Here is an 18,668-nt window from a genome sequence, read left to right as displayed (position 1 = left end):
GGCTTTGTAGGACATCCCAGATGTTTCCTTCAGGCACTTTCACACTCAGAGTTGGTTTAATGTTTCCTCACCTCTGCAGGGAGATCTCAGGGTCTGTTTTCCCTCTGAACCCTGGAGGTCTGAGACCCATGGCTCTTCCCCTTGTTCCAGCTGGGAGATCACATCAGGTTTGGAAAATGGAAACCCTGCTCAGAGGAAAGAAAACAAAGGAGTTCCGTTGATTTCATAAAACCTTCTCATAAAAAACATTCTATTAATTTAACTTTAATACTTAGTGTGACCCGGTGTGCCTGGGCTAGTCCTCACTGAAAATGCCAAGACCAGGGCAGGCTGAAAAAGGGAGAGCAGAGGCTCCCCAAACTGGTGGATAACACGGAAGTTAAACACACCAACCAGTCACCAACTGTGCTTCTGATCCCCCACACTGGTTATCGAGAAACTGAAAAAAGAAATCACACAGCCCCCTTTATTGCATCCCAGTTCTCTGGCTCCTAATCAGCACCTAGGTCTAGCACAGTGAGAGGTTATTTAAAAACTCTGCTCACATAAACCAAGTGTTCTTCTGACCCCAGAGTCAGCCACATTACCAGGTCAGTATAGGTTTGGATCTTACTCAAAATACTATGATGCCAGCCAGTCATTGGCATCTAAACTAAATGTTTATAAGCAAGAAAACATCTAAACTAAAGGTTTATTATAAAAGAAAGAAAGAAAGAAAAAGGGAGTTGTTAAATGGGAAAGCAGTCAGACACATTCAGAAATCTATACATCTGGTTCTTAGCAGTATTGGTGAGTTTCTGGCTTGAAAGGCTCTCTGGTACACATCCACATTATTCAGTCCTTTGTTCAAGCCTTCAGTTTGTAGAGAAGTTGCTCCAGAGGTAGGAAGGGGGATTGAAGACAAAATGGAGATGATGCAGCTGCCCTTTATATTCCTTTTGCCAAGTGGCTTCTAATTCCTGTGTCCTAAACACAAGCTTCACAGCACATGGCATGGCAAAGCCTTGGAGTTCTCAGTACACAGTGTGATACAGCCTGGCCAGAGGGCAGCAGGAGCGGTTTAGCAGGGAGCCTTATTCCCTGCAGAGGGAAGAAAGTTTGCTATAGATTAACTAGAGCACCTGAAGCCAATTAGAGCCCCAGCAGCCAGTCAGGTGATAAAAAACCCCTGCTTCAGTCAGACAGTGTGGGCATTGGAGCAGAGAGCAGTTTGAAGGAGTTGGAGCAGCGAACAGTTTTGAAGAGAGACAAAAGGAAAGTTTGGAGGAGTGCTGCGGTGGGCTGAGAAATCCAAAAACCCTAGGAAAGGGGCACCTGGCTTGTGTAGAAGGAGGGCAAGAAGCCCCTCCACAAGCTGAAGGGCAGGAGAGGGAAGTAGCCCAGGGGAAGGAACCGCCAGTTCAAGTGGTTCACCACTAACCTCAGGACTCCTGGGTTGGGACCTGGAGAAGAGGGCGGGCCCAGGTCCCTCCCTCTCCACTCCCTTCCTCAAGGACACTAGTGGGGTAATTAAAATACCAGTTCAGAGGCAAGCAATGGCACCCTCAACCTTCCCCAAAGAAGAGAAAGCGCGAGACCCAGCATAACCGTACCGGCAATTTGCCACAGTATTTATAATAAAATAATAATATAAAGTGTCTCTCAATTCCATACAGTGTCACTTAATAAACCAGTCAATTCCCAGGACCGGTTCCTCAGGTGTTTGAAGATGCCGAACACCTTGCTTGTGAAGGACTAGAATACTCACATATATGTTGGGAACACACAGACACTGTGCTAGTCTGTTCCCCTATGTTCACTCTTCTAGAAAATTATGATCAATTTTGTTCATAGTATGTGTCAGGGCTGAATCCCCACTCTGTCATTCCGAGTGCAGAAAGTGGGGGCCCGACAGGATTCTACAAATTAATTTGTGCCACTCTAGGCTTGTATCAAACCCCCAAAGTTACAGCTTTTCTCTGACCTTGGCTTGGTAAATGCTGCCACCACCCAAAGGCAAAACAACCCCCAAACCCTTGGACCCAGGAAGGAGCACTTGAGAATTCTTCCCTCTGGGGCACCCTCAAACCCTTTCCTGGAGGGGAGGTGAAAGAGCTGAGAAAGAAAACAAAGGAAATTAGCCGTGGCTACCAGCTAATCAAACAACACACACAAACCTCTTAGGACACCAAAAATCCAATCCTGTTCTTAAAAGAGGTCAATTTTATTAAAACTGAAAAGGAAAATAATACACCTGGAACTTAGGCTTTTGCTAGATCTTAAAAGAAAATTTTTGTAAGCACCCAAAATAGCTTTCTTGGGGGTTCAGCTTAAAGCTTACAAGCAAACACACACATCTGGGAGAGCACAAAGGAGATCCAAAAGCCAAAATAAAAAATAAACCTGATTGTGTCTGTCTAAACATTCCCTGGCCAAATCATTTCTTCTAGGTATGGAAGATGAATTTTCATGGCTGCTTCAAGCCATACACAGCATTGCTACTCCGTGTCACCTTCTCCGGAAGTTACTTTCCCATTTAAAAAAGTTCAAGCCTTTTCATTGGCTCTTTTGGTCAGGTGCCCAATACTTTTTTTTTTAAAACCCTGTTGGCTTGTTAACCCTTTAAAGGTAAAGCAAGCAGAGAACTCGCCTCAACAGGGATTTTACAGCCAACTGGTTGGCTGGGTGTTTATAAAAGGGAGATCCCTCCCCTCCCCTCGCCTTCATTTATCACTGTAGGGCTTGTGAGGTACCATTTGAAAAGACATAATCTACTGAATATCCTCCTGTTAAACTGTGTAGCAACATTGTATGGAAAGTGATGAGATTTTATGGTATGATATTACTGAAAAAGCTGCAGCCCTAACCTTAAGTTCCTCAGAGACAGCAAGGCAAACAGCTGGTCAAACAGCCATTCTCCACCAGGGGGAAGGTGTGAAGATGACATTTACATTCCATCACAGGGACACTTGAAGCTCGTATCTATGACAGCCTGTCACCATGACTCAGCTGGGAACTGAAGTGGTTTCTAGTACAAAGGACTGAATTATAAAAAGAGGTGAGGAAAATGCATGAGACTCTCCCCCCCGCCCTTTCCCTCTGCTCATGACAACTCCTGAAGAACTGAATGTGGGCAGCAGGGGCAGGTTAGGGGGAGTCCTGGCTGAAAGGAAAACCAGCCTGTCTCAGCAGATGGTGAGAGAAACATTTGTTTTAAATCCCTTTTAGCTTGTTAAGTTAAACATTAGTTTGTGTTTTATCTTTGCATTTCTTTCATAAACAATTCTGACTTTTATGCCTCATTACTTGTAGTCACTTCAAATCTTTTTTTTCAGTAGTTAATAATTTTGTTTCCTTTTTTAATCAAACCAGTGTGTTTGGATTAAAGTGTGTTGGAAACTCCATTTGGAATAACAAGGCTGGTGCATGTCATTTTCCACTGACAACAGATTTCATATGAGCTCCCATTGTTCAGGAGTGTGCTGGACAGTGCAAGATGCACATTTCTGGGGGAAGTCTAGGAGCAGAGAATTTTCTGGGGTTCTCCTGTGGGGTACTGTAATTTGTGAGTCACTGACTAGCAGCACTCAATACTGTGTAGCTGGGAGCGAGTTACATGCTGGAGAATGCGTGTGAACTGCCATGGGGTGGCTGCTCTCACAGTAGAGCAGTGTAAAAGGCACCCCAGCTTGGGGAACTGAGGGGACACAGCTGTTAACAGTCCAGATTGTATTGTGCTTAATGTCACAGGCACTCAATTTCAAAGTCTCCCCTAAAACATACAGAAAGTAAATCCACGTCCCAGAACTCGAAGTCTCCCTGGCACTGCTTCTTGCTGACAGATGGGTCCAGAGAAAGACAGAGTCCTGGGGAAGCTGAAAACATAAGCGTGGGGCTCAGTGGAGAACGGGAACAGGAAGGGCAGGGATATTACTGAATGCAGAATCTCAGCAGTACTAGATGTCAGGATAACACATATTGCAGCCCATTGGCAAACATAATCCCAAATATACATATAAAATGATGGGGTCTAAATTAGTTATTTCCATTGATTTATACAAGGGCAATAAGATATTCTCTGTATTACTGTCTATCCCTTTTTAAATAATTCCTAACATCCTGTTTGCTTTTTTGACTTCCTCTGCACACTGCTGGATGTCTTCAGAGAACTATCCACAATGACAAAAAGATCTTTTTCCTGATCAGCCTAATTTTGCCCCCATCATATTGTATGTATAGTTGGGGTTATTTTTTCCAGTGTGCATTACTTGACATTTATACACATTTGCCATTTTGCTGTCCAGTCACTTAGTTTTGTGAGATCTTTTGAAGTTCTTCACAGTTTGCTTTGGTCTTAACTATCTTGAGCAGTTTAGTATTGTAACGTTATTGATATAATCTGGGACCATATAGAACATGGTTGCAACCAAGGTCCTGTAGTGGCACCAAATCTTATGTAAAGGGGGTCATATAAGGTGTCCAAGACCAGGTTATGGGTTGCTAGTTATGATTATGGTGTCTATATGTAGGTATCATTTTGTAGTTGAAGTTATGAGTATTGGCTCTATACTGTCTGTATTTCAAACTTATGCTGTGCTTCTGGGAGACATCCCAGACAAGTTGGTGTTAGCTCTGCCTAGCATGCTTGATGGCTCATTAAGGACCATCAGCTATTCAACTGACCCATTGAGAGAAGGCAGATATGCCTTGTAACTCAGCAAAGTATGCAGGGACTTGCCCATGTGACTCCAGACTCCATTTTGCTGTCTTTTTCCACAGTAAGAACAAAGAAGTGTTCTTACAGCTGGAAAAGCCTATAAAAGGCTGATGCCTCATCTCCATCTTGTTTTCAATCCTGCTTCTTACTTCTGGAGGAACTTTGCTACAAACTGAAGCTCTGAACAAAGGACTGACTGACCCATCCCAGAGGAGGATGTACTCCAGAGACTTGATTTGAACCTGCAGTTTACTCCATCACTGCTACAAGCCTGAACTAAGAACTTTGCCATTACTGCATGTAATTGATTCCATTTAACCAATTCTAGCTCTCATCTCTACCTTTTTCCTTTTATAAATAAACCTTTAGATTTTAGATTCTAAAGGATTGGCAACAGCGTGATTTGTGGGTAAGATCTGATGTGTATATTGACCTGGGTCTGGGGCTTGATTCTTTGGGATCGAGAGAACCTTTTTCTTTTATTGGGGTGTTGGTTTTCATAACCATTCATCCCCAGGACGAGTGCACTGGTGGTGATACTGGAAGACTGGAGTGTCTAAGGGAATTGCTTGTGTGACGTGGTTAACCAGTGGGGTGAAACCAAAGTCCTCTTTGTCTGGCTGGTTTGCCTTGCCTTAGAGGTGGAAAAATCCCAGCCTTGGGCTGTAACTGCCCTGTTTTAAGCGATTTGTCACTCTCAGTTGGGTCCCACCACAACTGCATCGTCCCAAGTATCATCTGCAAACTTTGCCACCTCACTGTTTACCCCTTTCTCCAGATCATTTATGAATACGTTGAATAGGATTGGTCCTAGGACTGGCCCTTGGGGAACACCACTAGTTACTCTTCTCCATTCTGAAAATTTACCATTTATTCCTACCCTTTGTTCCCTGTCTTTTAACCAGTTCTCTATCCATGAAAAGATCTTCCCTCTTATCCCATGATAACATAATTTATGTAAGAGCCTTTGGTGAGGGACCTTGTCAAAGGCTTTCTGAAATCTAAATACACTATGTCCACTGGATCCCACTTGTCCACATGTTTGTTTGATACCTTCAGAGAACTCTAATAGATTAGTAAGACATGATTTCCCTTTACAGAAACCATATTGACTTTTGCTCAACAATTTTTGTTCTTCTATGTGCCTGACAATTTTATTCCTTTACTATTGTTTCAACTAATTTGCTTGGTACAGACGTTAGACTTACCAGTCTGCAACTGCCAGGATCGCCTCTAGAGCCCTTTTTAAATATTGGCGTTATATTAGCAATCTTCCAGTCATTGGATACAGAAGCCGATTTAAAGACAGGTTACAAACCATAGCTAATAGTTCCCCAATTTCACATCTGAGTTCCTTCAGAACTCTTGGTAAATACCATCTGGTCCCGGTGACTTGTTACAATTAAGTTTCTCAAGTAGTTCCAAAACCTGCTCTAGTGACACTTCAATCTGTGGCAGTTCCTCAGATTTGTCACCCACAAAAGGTTTGGGAATCTCACCAACATCCTCAGCCATGAAGACTGAAGCAAAGAGTCCATTTAGTTCCTCCGCAATGACTTTATCGTCTTTAAGGGCTCCTTTTGTATCTCAATCGTCCAGTGGCCCCACTAGTTGTTTAGCAGGCTTCCTGCTTTTGTTATTACCTTTTGAGTTATTGGCTAGCCCCTTCTTCAAACTCCTCTTTGGCTTGTCTTATTACATTTTACACTTAATTTGGTAGTGTTTACGCTCCTTTCTATGTACCTCACTAGGATTTGACTTCCACTTTTAGAAGACGCCTTTTTATCTCTCACTGCTTCTTTTACATGGTCGTTAAGTCACGGTGACTCTTTTTAGTTCTTTTGCTGTGTGTTTTAATTTGGGGTATATATTTAAGTTGGGCCTCTAATATCGTGTTTATTAGAAGTGTCCATGCAGCTTGCAGGGATTTCACTCTAGTCACTGTACCTTTTAATTTCTGTTTAACTAACCCCCTCATTTTTGCATAGTTCCCCTTCCTGAAATTAAATGCCATTGTTGAGCTGTTCTTCCCACCACAGGAATGTTAAATGTTGTTATATTATGGTCACTATTTCCAAGCGGTCCTGTTATAGTTAGCCCTTGGACTAGATTCTGCACTCTACTCAGGACTAAATCGAGAGTTGCTTCTCCCACTGCGGGTTCTTGTACCAGCTGCTCCAAGAAACAGTCATTTAAAGTATCCAGAAATTTTGTCTCTGCATTTTGTCCTGAGGTGACATGTACCCAGTCAATATGGGGATAACTGAAATCACCCACTATTATGGAGTTCTTTATTTTGATAGCCTCTCTAATCTTCCTTCGCATTTCATCCTCACTATCACTGTCTTTGACAGGTGGTCGATAACAGATCCCTAATACTAATATTCTTATTAGAGCATGGAATTACTATCCAAAGAGATTCTATGCAACATGTGGTTTCATTTAAGATTTTTACTTCATTTGAGTTTACATTTTCTTTAACATACAGTGCCAGTCCTCCCACCCCGAGTATGAGATCCAGTGGACATAATATATTAGATTTCCAGAAAGCCTTTGACAAGGTCCTCACCAAAGGCTCTTACGTAAATTAAGCTGTCATGGGATAAAGGAAGGTCCTTTCATGGATTGAGAACTGGTTAAAAGACAGGAAACAAAGGGTAGGAATTAATGGTAAATTCTCAGAATGGAGAGGGTGTTCCCAAGGGTCAGTCCTAGGACCAATCCTATTCAATTTATTCATAAATGATCTGGAGAAAAGGGTAAACAGTGAGGTGGCAAAGTTTGCAGATGATACTAAACTGCTCAAGATAGTTAAGACCAAAGCAGATTGTGAAGAACTTCAAAAAGATCTCACAAAACTAAGTGATTGGGCAACAAAATGGCAAATGAAATTTAATGTGGATAAATGTAAAGTAATGTACATTGGAAAAAATAACCCCAACTATACATACAACATGATGGGGGCTAATTTAGCTACAACGAGTCAGGAGAAAGATCTTGGAGTTATCGTGGATAGTTCTCTGAAGATGTCCACGCAGTGTGCAAAGGCAGTCAAAAAGCAAACAGGATGTTAGGAATCATTAAAAGGGGATAGAGAATAAGACTGAGTATATTATTGCCCTTATATAAATCCATGGTACGCCCACACCTCGAATACTGTGTACAGATGTGGTCTCCTCACCTCAAAAAGATATTCTAGCACTAGAAAAGGTTCAGAAAGGGCAACTAAAATGATTAGGGGTTGGAGAGGGTCCCATATGAGGAAAGATTAAAGAGGATAGGACTCTTCAGCTTGGAAAAGAGGAGACTAAGGGGGGATATAATGGAGGTCTATAAAATCATGAGTGATGTTGAGAAAGTGGATAAGGAAAAGTTATTTACTTATTCCCATAATACAAGAACTAGGGGTCACCATATGAAATTAATAGGCAGCAGGTTTAAAACAAATAAGAGGAAGTTCTTCTTCATGCAGCGCACAGTCAACTTGTGGAACTCCTTACCTGAGGAGGTTGTGAAGGCTAGGACTATAACAGTGTTTAAAAGGGAACTGGATAAATTCATGGAGGTTAAGTCCATAAATGGCTATTAGCCAGGATGGGTAAAGAATGGTGTCCCTAGCCTCTGTTCATCAGAGGATGGAGATGGACGGCAGGAGAGAGATCACTTGATCATTGTCTGTTAGGTTCACTCCCTCTGGGGCACCTGGCATTGGCCACTGTCGGTAGACAGATACTGGGCTAGATGGACCTTTGGTCTGACCCGGTATGGCCGTTCTTATGACCTGCTCTGTCCTTCGATATATTTTGTACCCTGGAACGATTGTGTCCCATTGATTGTCCTCACTCCACCAGGTTTTTGTGATGCCTATTATGTCAATATCCTCCTTTAACACGAGGCACTCTAATTCACCCATCCTATTATTTAGACTTCTAGCATTTGTGTACAAGCACTTGAAAAACTTGTCACTGTTTATTTGTCTGCCCTTTTCTGATGAGTCAGATTCTTGTGTGTGTGAATGCTTCTCGTCTGATCTGGCCCCTACTTTATCCTCTTCCAGCCTCTCTGCCTGACTAGAACTAAAAAATCTCTATCACTAGTCTCTTCTCTAAGACAAGTCTCTGTCCGATCCACGAGCTCCTCTGCAGCCATTGCCTTTCTCCCATCTCTTAGTTTAAAAACTGCTCTGCAACCTTTTTAATGTTAAGTGCCAGCAGTCTGGTTCCACGTTGGTTTAGGTGGAGCCCATCCTTCCTGTATAGGCTCCCCCATCCCCCAAGTTTCCCCAGGTCCTAATCAATCTAAACGCCTCCTCTCTACACCATCATCTCATCCACGCATTGAGACTCTGAAGCTCTGCCTGCCTACCTGGCCCTGTGCGTGGAACTGGAAGCATTTCTGAGAATGCCACCATAGAGGTCCCAGATTTCAGTCTCTTTCCTCGCAGACTAAATTTGGTGTCCAGGACGTCTCACCTACCGTTCCTTATGTCACTGGTGCCTACATGTACCACGACCACTAGATCCTCCCCAGCACTACACATAAATCTATCTAGATGCCTTGAGAAATCAGCAACCTTTGCACCAGGTAGACAAGTCACCATACGGTTCTCCGGGTCATCACAAATCCAGCTATCCTTGTTTCTAATGATCAAATCTCCCATTACTAACAGCTGCCTTTTCTTAATGCCTGGGGTTCCCTCCCCGGAGAGGTAACCTCAGTGCAAGAGGTTACCCCAACACCATCTGGGAGGAAGGTCCCAACTATGGGAAGGTTTCCCTCTGCTCCCATTGACAGCTCTCCTTCCCTGGGCCTTTCATCCTCCTCAACAGCGCAGTGGCTGTCTGACCGGAGGTGGGAGAAATCTACAAGTGTCCCGGAAAGCCTCATCGACATACTTCTCTGCCTCCCTTAGCGTCTCCAGTTCCACCACCCTGGCCTCCAAAGCCTCCACACGGTCTCTGAGGGCCAGGAGCTCCTTGCACCGAATGCACACGTAAGCCACCCGCCCACAGGGCAGGTAATCATTATTGCTCTCAATGTAGCATGTAACAGGATAGCCCCCACTCTGCTGCTGGGCTTCTGCCTGCATTCTCTCTTACAGCTACCTAGGTTAACAACAGGGTTTTTCTTTCAATCAAGAAGTTTGTATTATAACTTAAATGTTTTAAAGAATGACAAGAGTACCTCGCCCCCTTCCCACTCCCCTTCCAAACTCCCTCACAAAACTCCCCATTAGCAGCCCTGTTTGAAAAGCTCCCTGGTCACTTGCTCATTGCTTTACAAAGCACTCCCCTATCACAGACCCCCCAGCCCCTGCTTGAGCCACTCAGGGTAGGGGGCTGGGAGCACCCCCAGTACCCCAGCCCACCCTCCCAGCCCCCAGACCTGACTCCTGCATCCCCTCCCACATAACAAGCCCTCACATCCCATGCTCTGACCCCTGCACCCCCCCCACATCCTCACCCGCACCCTGGGCACCAAATGGGAGCTCCTGCACACACACCCCACATTGCCATCTGTACCCCTCACACCAAATGGGAGCTCCTGCACACACCCCTCTACATTGCCACCTGCACCCCTCACACCACATGGGAGCTGCCCCAGGTAAGCACTTCACACCCCAACCTCCTGCCCCAACCCTGAGCCCCCTCCTGCATCCAAAAATCTGGCCAGACCCTGCACCCCAATCTCCAGCTGCTCCTGCACCCCAACTCCCCCCCAGCCCTGACTCCTGCCCCCTGAACACCCTGCCCTCCCTGACCCTTGCACCCCCTCACACTCCCAGCCCTTACTCCTTCACCCCTCTCAAACACACCCCAGTTCCCTGCCCTCCCTGATTCCTGCAACCACCCATAACCACTTATCCCCCACCCCCTGCCAATCACACACCCCCAGCCTTGACTCCTGACTCCTGCCCCCCTCCCAGAAGCCTCCTGCCCACCCTGACTCCTGCCTCCCCACATCCCCACCTGCATTGCTTGCATGAAACAGGAGCTGCTCCAGGTAAGTGCTCCACACCCCAATCCCCTGTCCCAACCCTCAGCCACCTCCCACACCCTAACTCCTGGCCAGACCCTGCACTCCAACATTTTTAATTTTTAATAAAGGGCTCTTATCCAAAGCGCTTTAAAATAGTTAGCTAATGGTACAAACAATATATGGAAAGATCATTAAGTGGTGCACCAAGACTCAGCGATTTTCAAGTGGTCTGTGGAAAAATCGGTTAGACGACAAAAACAATCAAGGTACCTCACTTTATTTTCATTTACTTCCTATTACTTATAGGAGGAGGAGGAAGGAAAAAAAGAATGAAAAATGGGGGTGGGAGGAAATGAGAGAGAATGTTCTTTTTCTTGCCTATGTCCCAAGGAGGGACCCCTAAAATGGAGCTGAGCACAGGGCCCCACTAATGCTAAATCCGCCACTGAGCTTCCTTCTCTGGATACCCCCAGCCAGCAGTCAAGGATGCACGGACTGTCTGTGTGATAAGTGACCCTGGGCCAGCAGCTCTGACTCCAGCAGCCTACTTGTTACACCCTAAGCATTATTGTGCTCTGGGTGGAGAAGGCTCAGGGTTTGAGAGGTCAGGGGTAGGAAGCTTCTGCTGATTATGCTGCACCTAACCCTCAGTTTTACTTGAGGAAACAGGAGATATTTTACACTATGCGGTACGGCTCCTGTGCTCTGTTCCCAAAGTATTCTGCAGCAGGGGAGGGTCTCTGGTAGCGTGTGTGTCACTGGCATATCGGGGTGATGCTGAAACAGGGCAGAGTAGAGGTGGCATTGCGTGGCTGGCGTGAACCATGTCCCTTCTTTTCCCCTTCCAAGAACAGAGGGGACAGGAACCCTTACCCAGCGAGGTCACATTCTCATAGTTCTCCTGCATGACATCCCTGTAGAGGGCTCTCTGAGTGGGGTCCAGCAGAGCCCACTCTTCCCTGGTGAAGTACACAGCCACCTCCTCGAAGGTCACCGGCCCCTGAAAGAGCAAGAGTCCAACACTCAGTAACTGCTGCCCCACTCACAGCCCCCCTATACATGGAGGACAGGAGCCAAACAGAAACTCTGGGTGGATTGCAGTCAGAGTTCCACCCCCACCCTGCTCAGAGCATCCAGGAAAAACCAGGGTGAGGGGACGAAGCGAGAGTCCCTCCTCTCTCCCAGCAGAGCCATCACACACCTACTAGCCACAGACTGATTCAGGAGATGGAGCCCCTAGCAGGGTCCAGGGACAGCTCCCTGGTAGGAAGCCCAACACCCTCCCCATTCTGAAGAGCTGGATGGGAAGGGAGGGGAATCTCCCCTAAGCCTCACTGGTGGGTGCCCCCTTCATATCTCACAGCAGCCGCTGGTTAGTCAGGTCGGGCTCCAGCACTATGAGTCTGGTCAGTTTTCCCAGCCCCACGTAGCTGGGTTATTTTCTGCTCCACAAACTAGAGCATTTCCACCGCCGAACCTCCTGGGTCTGTTCCTAGAATCTAGGCCACATATTAAATAACTCCCAGCAGGGTTAGCACACCCCTGTCCTCCTCCCTTTCTCCACCCTGTGCATTTCCTGCAAACCAGACTGCAACCTCCAAACCAGCCTGTGCAAACCTTCCCATCTCCCATGTATTTGCTGTCCCTCTCCCCACATGGAGGAACCCACCAGCAACCTCCTGATAATACCTACCTGAACTGGCTCCTCTGCAGCCATTTCTCTCCCCTGTCCAATAAGAGGACGGGAAGAACTGGAGCGAAACATGGACGTTATTCTGCAGCCTGGCAGGGCGAGAAGGGCAGTTGTGAAGGTTTCAGAACAGGCTTTAATTCATTTCACAGCATGATTCCCCCAGGCCCTTTCCCTGCAGACAGGCACCCTAGAGTCTGCCATGCTCAGAAAGGCTTGATCTCTTTGTACAGTGTAGACCTGGCCTCTCCTGCCAGGCTAAGCCCACAGAGACATTTTTAACCTCCCTTTTCCCTCCCCTCACCCCCAACAAAGTCTCTGAACACAAGGCTAGAAAAAAGCAGAACCAAAGGAGTCACTGTGGGGAATTCCCTCAGACACTGACCCCATGGCAGCCACACCCCAGCAGGAGGGATATGGAGTCAGGAACTGGATTTTCCTCTGTCTGATTCTCATCTTTTCCACAGGAAAGTGACTCTATCCAGGGTAGAAGCAGCAAAGAATCCTGTGGCACCTTATAGACTAACAGATGTTTTGCAGCATGAGCTTTTGTGGGTGAATACCCACTTCTTCGGATGCAAGCAGTGGAAATTTCCAGGGGCAGGTGTGTATATATAAGCAAGCAAGAAGCAAGCTAGACATAACGAGGTTAGATCAATCAGGGAGGATGGGGCCCTGTTCCAGCAGCTGAGGTGTGAAAACCAAGGGAGGAGAAACTGGTTCTGTAACTGGCAAGCCATTCACAGTCTTTGTTTAGTCCTAAACTGATGGTGTTAAATTTGCAGATGAACTGGAGCTCAGCAGTTTCTCTTTGGAGTCTGGTCCTAAAGTTTTTTTGCTGGAGGATGGCCACCTTAAAATCTGCTATTGTGTGGCCAGGGAGGTTGAAGTGTTCTCCTACAGGTTTTTGTATATTGCCATTCCTAATGTCTGATTTGTGTCCATTTATCCTTTTCCTTAGAGACTGTCCAGTTTGGCCGATGTACATAGCAGAGGGGCATTGCTGGCATATGATGGCATATATTACATTGGTGGACGTGCAGGTGAATGAACCGGTGATGGTGTGGCTGATCTGGTTAGGTCCTGTGATGGTGTTGCTGGTGTAGATATGTGGGCAGAGTTGGCATCGAGGTTTGTTGCATGGGTTGGTTCCTGAGCTAGAGTTACTATGGTGCGGTGTGCAGTTGCTGGTGAGAATATGCTTCAGGTTGGCAGGTTGTCTGTGGGCGAGGACTGGCCTGCCACCCAAGGCCTGTGAAAGTGTGGGATCATTGTCCAGGATGGGTTGTAGATCCCTGATGATACGTTGGAGGGGTTGAGCTGGGGACTGTATGTGATGGCCAGTGGAGTCCTGTTGGTTTCTTTCTTGGGCTTGTCTTGCAGTAGGAGGCTTCTGGGTACACATCTGGCTCTGTTGATCTGTTTCCTTATTTCCTCATGTGGGTACTGTAGTCTTGAGAATGCTTGGTGGAGATTTTCTAAGTGTTGATCTCTGTCTGCGGGGTTAGAGCAGATACGGTTGTACCTCAGTGCTTGGCTGTAGACAATGGATCTTGTGGTGTGCCCGGGATGGAAGCTGGAGGCATGAAGGTAGGCATAGCGGTCGGTAGGTTTTCGGTATAGGGTGGTATTAATGTGACCACCACTTATTTGCACCGTGGTGTCTAGGAAGTGGACCTCCCGTGTAGATAGGTCCAGGCTGAGGTTGATGGAGGGGTGGAAGCTGTTGAAATCATGGTGGAATTTTCCAGAGTCTCCTTCCCATGGGTCCAGATGATGAAGATGTCATCAATGTAGCGTAGGTAGAGAAGGGGCGTGAGTGGACGGGAGCTGAGGAAGCGTTGTTCCAGGTCAGCCATAAAAATATTGGCATATTGTGGGGCCATGCGGGTGCCCATAGCGGTGCCAGTGATCTGGAGATATATATTGTCATTAAATTTGAAATAGTTGTGTGTGAGGATAAAGGCACAGAGCTCAGCAACCAGTTGTGCTGTGGCATCATCAGGGATATTGTTCCTGACAGCTTGTATTCCATCAGTGTGTGGGATGTTTGTGTAGAGAGCCTCTACATCCATGGTGGCTAGGATGGTGTTCTCTGGAAGGTCACCAATGCATTGTAGTTTCCTCAGGAAATCAGTGGTGTCACGGAGATAGCTGGGAGTGCTGGTAACATAGGGTCTGAGTAGAGAGTCCACATATCCAGACAGTCCTTCAGTGAGAGTTCCAATGCCAGAGATGATGGGGCGTCCAGGATTTCCGGATTTGTGGGTGCAGCAATACATCTGTCTGGGCAGATTAGAGATCTGGAAATCTCTCTCCAAACTCTTCTCTCCCACAGCCCCTTTCAGTCTCTTTCTCCTTTTCCCCTCTCCCTGCCCGTCTGGTAGGAAAGTCCCATTCCTGGGTAGTTTGCTCCCCCATGGCTGGATTTGCTCCTGCAATTGTTAATTGGATGAGAAATGAGGGGGGGGGGTCTGTTTGTGTAGTGTCATTTTAAGGCCAGACCCCAGCATTTTCCCTTTGTTTCTTTCAGTTACTTGGAATGTCTGGATCAGAATTTAGTATTAACAGGGCCCAGGGCTGCCCTAGGGGGCTAGGACCAGCTGGAGAAAGTCATCCCCTGGGCTGGACAGAGAAGCAGCTTTAATTCAGGTCACTTCCCAGCACAGAACCCCGCTGGGGGAGCAGCAGCTGCTAAGCCTGGTCTCCCCGATCACAATGGAGGCTGCAGCGTCTGACCCAGGAAGCTGAACCCCAGTATCCTGAGCAGAGAGGGACAGAGCGTTTGAGCAGCTTCCCTCCTTTAGCTCTCTGGGGAAAGCAGCTAACGAGAGCCCCTCCTCACAGGGAGAATTGCTGATCTCATTTGCCTCACTGTCCATCTGGAGTCACTTCTTGTCTTTCCATACAGTGACTCTGGATTAACATTGGTCTCAATAAAACCAGAGTTCAGAAAGAATGAGTCCAGAATGCTGTGGAAGAGACCATTGTGCGGCAGTGCTGACCCCCCTCCCACCTCCCTCATCCCCCAGATCCAGGACAAAGACTGGGGGGCACAAATTTTCCAAACGGAACCAAAAGTTCCTGCAGTTTTCAAAAGAGGAGAAAAGCAAAATCTGTGATTTCACACGAACAATGACTGAAAAGTGGACAGAAAGTTATCACAGTGACAGGGCCTGTGAGTGGGGAATGCCGGGCAGTGCTTGGAGCCAGGACTCTGGCACAAGTTGATCAGCGAGAAGGATCATGGTTAGTAGAAGTTCCCACAGCCAGGCGCCCAGCAGCTATTCCCTGGGACGCAGCCCCCAGAGTCACCAGCCAGGGACCTCAGCTACCCCTCAGAGCCCCACTGGCCAGGGAAGCCCCACCAGACCATGACTGTCAGGTTGGGAATCCCAAAGGGTTCCCCCCACCAAGAGCCCCCAGCAGCCAGGGACCCCCCAAAAGGGACCCCCACTGGGAACTCAGTCCCTCACTGCCTGCCTAGGATCCCCCCCCCGCCCTCCAGCAGGATCTGCCCTGCCCTTTTCCTGGCACCCCCTCCTCCCCCCTGCGGGATCCCCTGGGGCGTGTCAGGGGCCCCCCGTGGCCTAGCGCCGGGGATTCTGCCCCACAGACTCTGTGCACTGGGCCGGGCAGCGATCCCAGGAGCCAGCTGGGGAAGCCCAGACAGAGCCCCTGGCACAGCACCAGGCTCCCTCTAACTTCCTGTCCCGCCTCCCCAGAGACACCCCCCTCCCCTCGTTCTGCAGCCAACAGGATCCCAGCAATACCCACCTTCATGACCCATAGCCTCAGGGCTGGGCACATCACAACAACCCCTCAAAACCCCAAACCTCCAGAACCCACCAACCTGACTAGGGTACTCCCTGCCCAGCCACCCAAACACCTCCCCCTACCACAATGCCTCTTCCTATCCAGCTGCAATCTCCTCATACATACACCCCTTCCCCCAGAGCAATAGTGTTACCTCACAGTGTCTGATAAGTGGATAGAAAGTTATCACCGCCTCCTGCTGGCCAGTCGCACAGACAGAGGGAGCCCTGGGGGATGCTTCTTTAACAGGAGAATGGAAGGCCTGGAGGGCAAGAAAGGTAAGAAACTTCCGTGGCCTGTCACTAGCAAATAATGGCCACCATGGATCCAACCCCAAGGTGGCTACATCTTAGCACTGCGGGAAGCAACCCCTCCTGAAGAGCATTTGTCATGGGATTTGGGAAACTTCTGGACCCACACTGCACTCAGAGAGACCTCCTCATCCCGTGCCAACTGGAGAAAAGGATTCAGCCAACTCTCCTGTTATCAGCTGGGAAACACTGATCCCCAAACATGGGGAGGCCTCTGAATTGGATGGGTATTAAATGTGTGTCTGGTCTCTTTCTTCGGCAAACATTTTAACAGAGATAAAGGAGGAAGAAATGATTCTCAAAGGAGACGGGAAAGATGATCTCTGGGCAATTTAACCCCCTGCAACAACCAGGATGGAGAATGACTCAGGGCAACAGGTTCCCTCCAATGAAGAAGTTGCTGGGATTTAGAGACATGGGGAACAGCCCCAAACCGGAGAGGATTTTTAATTGACATTTGATGATGACATAGAAAGAGGAAAACCTGAGATTTGAGATCAGTGTTCAGAAATGAAAAGAAAGGGTGGAAATCAGAGGATTTTGGATCCATTTTTGTAAATTAGTGAAAGTAAAGTGGAACATCAGAAGGATTTTATATCAGTTGTTGATATGAGGTAAAATCTGAGTGTAGTTCACATCAATATTTGATAAACGAATAAAGAGGAAATGGACAACATAAGGACACATTTTCTATCCATAGTCAAGAACCTGAGAAAAGGTATAAATCTGAGATTTATTTTTTTTAGTAATTTATAAATAGAGACAAGGAAAAACTCAGGGCATAGTCACTTAGAAATAGACAAGGAGAGAGAAAGTGGGGCAAATTTTTAGGGTATTTTATATGAATCTTTGAGATTTGCAGAGAATACATGTCACAAGGTAAGCAACTGATAACAAGATAATTAATTCATCTACACGAGTTCCAATCAACACTCCTGAGGTGAATTTTGGGGAGGATATTGTGTGTCGAGCCAATGAAGAGTAATACATTTTTGTAACCCTCCTTTGTGCTGCCTAAAGTATTTCTTTCCACACAAATTAAAGCCCAATTGAAAGTAAAATATCTTGCTTATAAAAGGTGCCTGTTCCAGAATTCTCTTTCCTACAGGGCTACGGTGCTCTGATTCCTGCCTCTCTCTGAGTGTTACTGGTGTGTGATGCTCACAATACTTCAGAAGAAAAGTTCTCTTATTGCTGAGTGTCATTTGCATGAATAAAAAGTTACTGATTTCCTCAAATCACACAGAATAAAACCCACCACAACATAACGTCACGTCAGGCAATTCAGGGAAAAAACCACCCCACCCCCACCCGGGGCAGTTGTTGATCAGGGATAAGATCTGAGCGGTTCCCACCAGGGTCTGACCGAGGAGGGGAGCGGGGGGGGAAGCGGTGCCGCCCCGCGGGACCCGGGCACAGGGTCAATCCGGGCGGTGGCTCGCGCGGTCCCGTTACCGAGGCGGGGCCCCGCGCGCGGCCCGGTCCGGCGACAGCAGCGAAGTCGGGAGAACGGGGCGGGGTTGGGATGTTTTATATCCGGGTCTGAGCGTTGGGGGGGAAAACGGGTCACAGACTCCGCCCCCGGCAGCGGGGAGACAAACCCCCAGCGCGGGGGCAGGGCGGGGTGAGGGGCCCCGGGGGCAGGGCGGGGTGAGGGGCCCCGGGGATTTTACGGGACGCTCCAGCGCACGCGGGCAGTGACGGTTCCCCCCCTCACACGGGCCGCAGGGAGCCCGTCTGTTCCCCGCGCCCCGCTCGGCTCTTACCGGTTCTGCCGCGCGCCCGGAGCCTCCCCCCGCAGCGGCCGGAAGTGACGCAACCCGCGGGGGATGGGGGGAGGGGTCACGTGACGGGGCACCTGCCCAGCTCTGCCGCTCCCCGGGAAGAGGTAGGAGTGGGTCTGAGAGGCACCGGCTGGGAGAGGGGGCGGGGCAAAGGATGAGCGGTGGAGGGAGGGTCAGGCTGGCCCGGGGGGCTGGAGAGAGCGGAAGCGCCCCGGGGCAGGCTGGGAGATGTAGTTCCTGATTCTCCCTGGACCGGAAATGACGTTCGGAGGAGAGACCAAGCCGAGTTGCAAACGCGCGCGGGCCGCTGCGGCTCAGCCTGGCTCGCGCGGGGCCGTTGGAGCCTCTCCCGGGCCGGAGAAGGGTTGGTGCCGTTGGAGCTCTGGGCATGC

At 48.0% G+C, this 18,668-nt stretch overlaps 1 protein-coding gene across 1 annotated transcript in view; it reads right to left on the bottom strand.

Moving 5' to 3' along the window:
• Window positions 1-18,668, bottom strand: part of LOC120381973 (zinc finger protein 850-like) — a 754,134-nt gene that overhangs the window by 216,959 nt on the left and 518,507 nt on the right. The gene's annotated exons all lie outside the window — the stretch shown is intronic.

The sequence above is a fragment of the Mauremys reevesii genome, linkage group 14, assembly GCF_016161935.1.
Source record: "Mauremys reevesii isolate NIE-2019 linkage group 14, ASM1616193v1, whole genome shotgun sequence".
Classification (NCBI taxonomy): Eukaryota; Metazoa; Chordata; order Testudines; family Geoemydidae; genus Mauremys; species Mauremys reevesii.
The sequence above is the reverse complement of the archived record's forward strand: the minus strand, read 5'-3'. Positions and strand labels throughout refer to the sequence as shown.